The sequence below is a fragment of the Pelodiscus sinensis genome, chromosome 30 (assembly GCF_052426305.1).
Source record: "Pelodiscus sinensis isolate ZL-2025 chromosome 30, ASM5242630v1, whole genome shotgun sequence".
Classification (NCBI taxonomy): Eukaryota; Metazoa; Chordata; order Testudines; family Trionychidae; genus Pelodiscus; species Pelodiscus sinensis.
Genome location: NC_143081.1, coordinates 6,420,569 through 6,427,281, shown reverse-complemented (window position 1 = coordinate 6,427,281; position 6,713 = coordinate 6,420,569). Strand labels below are relative to the sequence as shown.

General features: G+C 56.8%; 1 non-coding gene across 1 annotated transcript; it reads left to right on the top strand.

The window, feature by feature from the left end:
• Positions 1-5,775: 5,775 nt before the first annotated feature.
• TRNAL-CAA (transfer RNA leucine (anticodon CAA)) lies at positions 5,776-5,884 on the top strand. The gene is made up of 2 exons: positions 5,776-5,813; positions 5,839-5,884. It is a non-coding gene; the product is annotated as a tRNA-Leu (tRNA).
• Positions 5,885-6,713: the final 829 nt, after the last annotated feature.

Genomic DNA, 6,713 nt, shown 5'->3' with positions numbered 1-6,713 from the left:
AGAATCCGGGCTGGTTTGCAGGGGAGGGAAAGGGGCTTCCGGCTCCCAGCTCTGCGGGAAATCTGCCCTCCCCAGCTGTTTCCCAGGCCAATGGCTCCCTGGGGCACAGCCCCTCCCCCACACTGAGCCAGGGACCGGCTCTTCTTGGCCCCTCAGAGCATGGCGGAGGGGGGGAGGGGAGAAGAGCGTCCACAGATGACTTTACTCTCCCCTCCATCACTTGAGTGTCACCAGCCCCTCAGTCCCTGTGTGAGCAGACACAGTCACTGCAGGGAGCTGCTCGTTCATGCAGGTCCCAAAGTGTCAGGAGGGTCCCAGCGCCCCGTGCCCGGCGCTGCACAGACACCCAGGCTGGGGCAGTTTGACTCCTGCACCCGGAGCCCTGGGGCGAGTCTCTCAGAACCTTGGCAGGAGCAGCGCGGGGCTCTTGTAAGGCGGGATATGCAAATGAGGGAGTCAGTGTCCTGCTTAAATCTGTCCCTCCCTCTGCCCAGGCTGCACCTGCAGGGAGAATCCGCAGCTCCCTGGGTCTGGGCAGAGACCAGCCAGTCCCCGGAGAATTTTCCCTCCAGCACAGAGACAATGAGACTGTGGATCCTAGTAATGCTGCTGTAGCGGCTTTGGGAGGTATTTTCTTCCTCTGAATAACCGGCAGAGTTAACACAAATCTTGCTTTTTTTCTACTGGTATTTATAACCGGTCTGTGTTCCCAGGTGCCCGGTCCCAGGTGCAGCTGGTGGAGTCCGGAGGGGATGTGAAGAAGCCCGGAGACTCTCTGCGCCTCTCCTGCAAAGCCTCCGGCTTCACTTTCTCTGACTATATAATGGAGTGGATCCGGGACGTTCCCGGGAAGGGGTTTCAGTGGGTCGGTGGTATAAACACCGGATTAGTTGCCGCATACCAGGATTCCGTGAAAGGCCGGTTCACTATCTCTAGGGAGAATTCCCAGAGCGCGCTGTACCTGCAAATGACCGGCCTGAAGCCTGAGGACACCGCCCGCTATCACTGTGCTAGAAACAGACACACAGTGACAGGGAACCGGTCTGCGACCGTCCAAAAACCCAGGCAGCGGAGCCGCCCCTCCCCCGGCAGCCGCGAGGGGGCAGCATAAGGCCACTTCCCTCCCCCACCGGTGACTCCCTGGAGGCGGCTCGGGAAGGGAATATCTCTCCGCAAACCCACCGCCCGAGCAGGAGCTTCTCGCGGGGTCGCTGCGGTGACGTCACACGTTTTGTGACCCTCCTTGATGTATGTTACCCCCCCTCGTTCACTCCGCCGCTTGGCTTGCTCAGGGGCCGGGCACGGGCTGGTCTGACCCAGTCGGGTCCACATATGAAGACGCCCGGTGCCGGTGGCTCCACGCAGCTGAAGTGCCCTGAGCTGGTTCGCGGAACTGGTCATAATCCGGCGCAGATTAGTACCGGCGGGGAAGAGGCTGGTGGGGCTGGTCAGCACCACACTCGGGGACAGCTACAATCGCTGTTGTGAGAGCAGCCAAGGCCGATCCGCCGCCTGCAAGGGCAGCTCCCATCGCTGCTTGCAGCAGTCCGAGCCGCCAAGCATTAGCATTTCTCTTGTACGCAGGCCCGAAGGCCCAAATTCAAAGGGGGCTGCACCCTGCCACCCATCCAGACCTCCCATGCTCACCCTCTCCTACACCCCCACCTCCTGCCCAGATCCTGCATCCCCATCTCTATCCCACTCACTGGTAGCCCTGTCCCAGACACAGAACCCTGTATTTTTGTCCCCACCCAAGAGCCAAATGGGGGGAGGGGTCCACAAAATCTACCAGAACCACAGAAAAAGAAAGGAGGGCTGCATCTGACGAAGGGGGTCTTTGCCCACGAAATCTTATGCTCCAATATACCTGTTCCTCTATAAGGTGCCACAGGACTCCTCCTCGCTTTTGCAGATCCAGACTAACAGACCCCTTAACAGACCCCTCTGATACTTAACCCCAGAAAAGTAATTCTGGCCTACTTTTATAAAGCCGTTGGCGAACGCAGTTTTTAAGGGGCATTGGACGCTCAGGATCTATTCACCCTCCTTAATCCGGCCCCTGGCTTTCAGACCGGTGCGGGAAAGATTCATGGAACCAATCACTGGCATCGTGTGACTGTTCCATGTGCTTCTGTCATAGGGTGCGTGACAGGCAGACACAGACACACAGACCCCCTCCCTCTGTGTTTTCCAAGCAGAGTAAGACGGAGGGGGAGGAGACAGAGGAACCAGCAGCGGGACATTCTGTGTCCAGCCAGACTCTGGAACCCCCCTGCCAGGAGACAGAACAGCGCGATGCTGCGTCACACCCGCCTGGGTCCCCCCGTTCTACTGGCCCCGCCCCCGGCCCATTTCCTTTCAGCTCACAAACAAACAAACAAAACCCTTCACCGCTGTAGGGAGGGTGACTGTGTGTATCCGATAGCGACGCTGAGCAATGGCTGGGAGGGGCTCAAAGAGAGGTTCTACCGTGGCCTCCCTGAGAAATTCCAACATTTAAGAAAACTGTGGTTGAGAAGCAAAGCTTAACATCACTGTCAGGGTGCACGAGTGGTTTAAGAGGCCAGATACAAAAGCCTGTTATTCTCAGAAGTGGGTGTTCTGGCCTCCGAAAGGATACGTGGGATCAATTCCTCCCTCCACCCATATGGGCCCTGTTTTCCATGTGGAGAAGTGACCTCATTTCAGCGTCTCCCCATAGCACCTACTTAAGGCTTCCGAAGTGGCAACAGACGTTGGAGTGATTTCAAATATCTTCAGGAACTCCCCGTTCAGGGCGTGGGGGGTAGTTCTGGAAATCTTGAGGGAAATGGGGAATGTCTGCACTTTGGAAATGGAAGGGTTTGTCTTGGATCATAATCTAGAACAGTTGGATGCTGTTTTTTCCAGCAGGGCGCTATGTCTTAGCTTGCCAAAGCGCTGCCTGGTAAGTTGGAGATTCAAATCCCAGAGGTGCCTTTTTGTAGCCTTTGTTACTCTTTTCTCACCTTTTCCAATGCCCTTCTGGTTCGCTGTGGGGAGGCAAAATCCAGTGCCTGTCTCTGGGCATCCCGCCGGGGGTGGCTACTGCAGCCCAGGAGAAGACGGGAATTCCGGGGGGAAGGAAAACAGGCAAAGCTTTGTCCCGAATGGGCACGAGCCAGCGCTCTGTTTGGCCGAGCTGAGTGGACGATGTTGGGCTTGACGGGCTCCCTGTCAGCCTTTGCGGCTTCCCTGGGGTGTGATTCGTGGCTTCGAATGGGGGTGGGGATGGAACAGGCTGTGAGCAACAGGAATTCACGAAGCCCCCACCTGCCCTTCTGGTGCAGTCCGAGGAGTCCAGCTGACTCAATCTGGAGCAGAAATCAAGAAGCCCGGAGAGTCCGTGAAGCTGACATGTAAAACCTCCGGGTACACTTTTACCAGCTATGGTATTAACTGGGTCCGGCAAGCTCCCGGGAAAGGCCTGGAGTGGATCGGATACATCAGCACAAATACTGGTGGCACTGGCTACGCCTCGGCCTTCCAGGGGCGATTCACCATCACAATGGACCCTTCCATAAGCTCGGTCTGGCTGCAGCTGGGCAGCCTGCGAGCGGATGACACCGCCACGTATTACTGCGCTCGGGACACAGTGACACAAACCGCATCTACAGCCCTTCAAGAACCTCCAGTGAGAGAACCCAGGGCTCCTGCTAATTCCTCGCTCACCCTGGCCAATGGTTACCCGTGTGAACCCGGGTCATTACCCCCCGGCCTCCAGTGACTTAGAATCAGAAACAGCTAAAGGGGTTTAGAGCCCTAAGTGCCTAAATCACTTTTCAGGATAGCACTGCGTTCCTACGACAGTCAGCTCCAGCTGCAGGAGACCGGAGCGGAGAAGCTGGCTGTGGCAGAAGCAAGCGGCAGGAAACGTGGGTCTTTCCCACGACCGGACCCGCCCCAAGGGCGCTGCCAAAAGGGCTTTAGGAGTCAGGCCCTTGGCTCCCAGAACACTTGGCACCAGCCAGTCTCTCATCCCCTGTGCGAGGAAACAGTCACCGCCGGCTTCGTTCCTTCCAGGGGTCCAAACGTGCCAGGAGGTGCCCAGCCCGGGTCAGTCGCATTTCTGTGACCAGAGCCCTGGGGCGAGTCAAGCCCATCACTGGCAGGAGCAGCTCGGGGCTCTCAGAAGCAGAGGGGTATGCAAATAAGGGAACCCGCGCGCTATTTAAATCTGTCCCTCCCTCTGTCCACGCTGCATCCGCAGTGACAATCCGCAGCCCCTTGGGTCTGGGCAATGATCAGCCACTTCCCTGAGAACTTTCCCTTCAGCACCAGGGACAATGGGAATTTGGATCGCAGCTGATTTTTTTTTCTCCTTGTGTGTATCGCTGCAGCGGCTTGAGAAGGTATTTTCGTCCTCTGAATAACGGCAGAAGAATATTAAATCCCCATTGTGTGGACATCAATAGAGATACCTTGTCTGTGTTCCCAGGTGCCCGGTCCCAGGTGCAGCTGGTGGAGTCCGGGGGGGATGTGAAGAAGCCCGGAGACTCTTTGCGCCTCTCCTGCAAAGCCTCCGGCTTCAAGTTCAGCAGCTACTACATGGGCTGGGTCCGGCAGCGAGGAGAATCCCGACAGGCTGATAGGAAATCTCGAGGCGGAATCGTCTTTCTCCCATGCGCCGCGCGAGGGCAGCACTTCCACGGAGGATCCCGCGCTAGGCGCAGCAACGGGGTGAAAAAAGGAAGATCCAAGAGGCGAAATGCCAGCTCTCTCTGTCCATCAACGATCATATCTTTGCTAGCATTTACTGGCATGTCCAGGGGGGGTCTCTTCTGTTTCCAATAAGGGGACCGAGGAGAAGCTACAATGCACCACTAGGAACCGAACTTGGGCTCTCCCGTTCATAAAGCAGGCGCTTTCGCCAGCTAAGCTACGATCTACCAGTCAAGCCTCCCCCCCCCCCAAGCTGTTCTACTTTATGGTCCAAGACAACACCTTCACTTTCCAAAGCAGAGTCCCCATTTCCCTCAGGACTTCCACACCTAAGCTAAGAGAATTCCGAATTTACCCATCCAGGTGCCCGGAATGGGCAGTTTCGGAAGGTGTTTCAATCCCCTCCAGCTTCTCCTGCCACTCCTCGGAGGGAATCCCTAAGCACCGGTTCTTGCAGTGTTAAGGGAGACGTAGAAACGAGGTCATTTCTCCACACAAAGACTGTGAAGGCCGTGTCCGGAGTGGGATCGACTACAGCGGCTAAATCAAACCCCTGCGGAGCTACAGGAGAGGCGTCAACTTTCCAGGGAGGTAAGTGCCCTTTGGAGAACGCGGTTCTAAGGGGGAATCGGACCTTCGGGTCTATTCACCCTCCTGAATCCGGCCCTGGCTCACGAAATCAAACACTCGCACCGCGGGTCTGTTCCCATGAGCTTGTGTCACAGGGTGCGTGACAGACCCAGGCAGACCCCTCCCTCTGCGATTTCCCAGCTGCCCATTGGCCGGCGGGCAGGGGAACCAGCAGCGGGACATTCTGTGTCCAGCCGGACTCTGGAACCCCCCTTCCAGGAGACAGAACAGCGCGACGCTGCGTCACATCCGGCCTGGGACCCCCGTTCTATTGGCCCCGCCCCCGGCCCATTTCCTTGCAGCTCATCACAAACCACCGCACCGCTGTAGGGAGGGTGACTGTGTGTGTCCATTGGCGGCGCTGAGCAATGGCTGGGAGGGGCTCAAAGAGAAAGACCCTCCCCCTTCCTGAGCAACTCCAACATTTAAGGAAGGTGTGGCTGAGAGAAAGACGTATGTATTCTTGTTAGGGTGGCCGAGTGGTCTAAGGCGCCAGACTCAAGAGCCTTTCTTCCCCCCAAGTGGGTGTTCTGGTCTCCTCAAGGAGGCGTGGGTTCAAATCCCACCCCTGACATGGATTTTATTCTCTACATGGAGAAGCGACCACATGTCAATACATCCCCTAAGCACCTGCTTAGGGATTCCCTTAGAGGAGCGGCAAGCCAAGTTGGAGAGACTTCAAATACCCTCAGCAGCTGTCCATTCGGGGCATCCGCATGCCTATATTTTGCTTTTTCTTAGAGTAGCTCTGGAGTCCCGAAGGAAATGGGGAAAGTCTGCACTTCGGAAACGGAAGGGGTTGTCTTGAAGCATAAAGTAGCTTATGGAAGGGGTTGTCGTGGCTTAGGTGGGTGACGCGCCTCCCTAGCTGCACAAGAAGTCTGGGGTTCAATTTTCAATGATTCCTCCTTCTGTGGCCTTTGCTCTTCTCTGCTGACCTTATCCAAGGCCCTTCTGAGGAACAGAAGAGGCCTCCACTGGCCACCCAAGTAATGGCTTGTTGAGGAAAATGCTGATTGGAGAGGAGCACTGGAAAAAAATGAACCCACAAGCCCGGAGCTGGTGAAGGGGCTGCTGGGACTGGCATGGGCAAGGCCGGGCTCTGACTGCAAGTGCTGGGTGTGACGGCACGTTGGGGGTTCCCCGTCTCCTGCACCCCGAAATGGCACAAACAGACTGTACCAGCCAGTGGAATTGAGGGTGGTTTATTGCTCCTCCAGCACAGCGCAGCACAGATGTAATCTGGTTACAGGAACTGGGCTAGGATGCCTCAGGCCCCCTTGAAATGGGGGAGACTGGGCCCCTAAAACTCCAGCTCCTCTCCCTAGGCTGTCTCCTCCATGCTCACAGACAGCCACCAACCAACTAACCCACTTCCAGCCCTGCCCCCCAGCCAGGGCCGC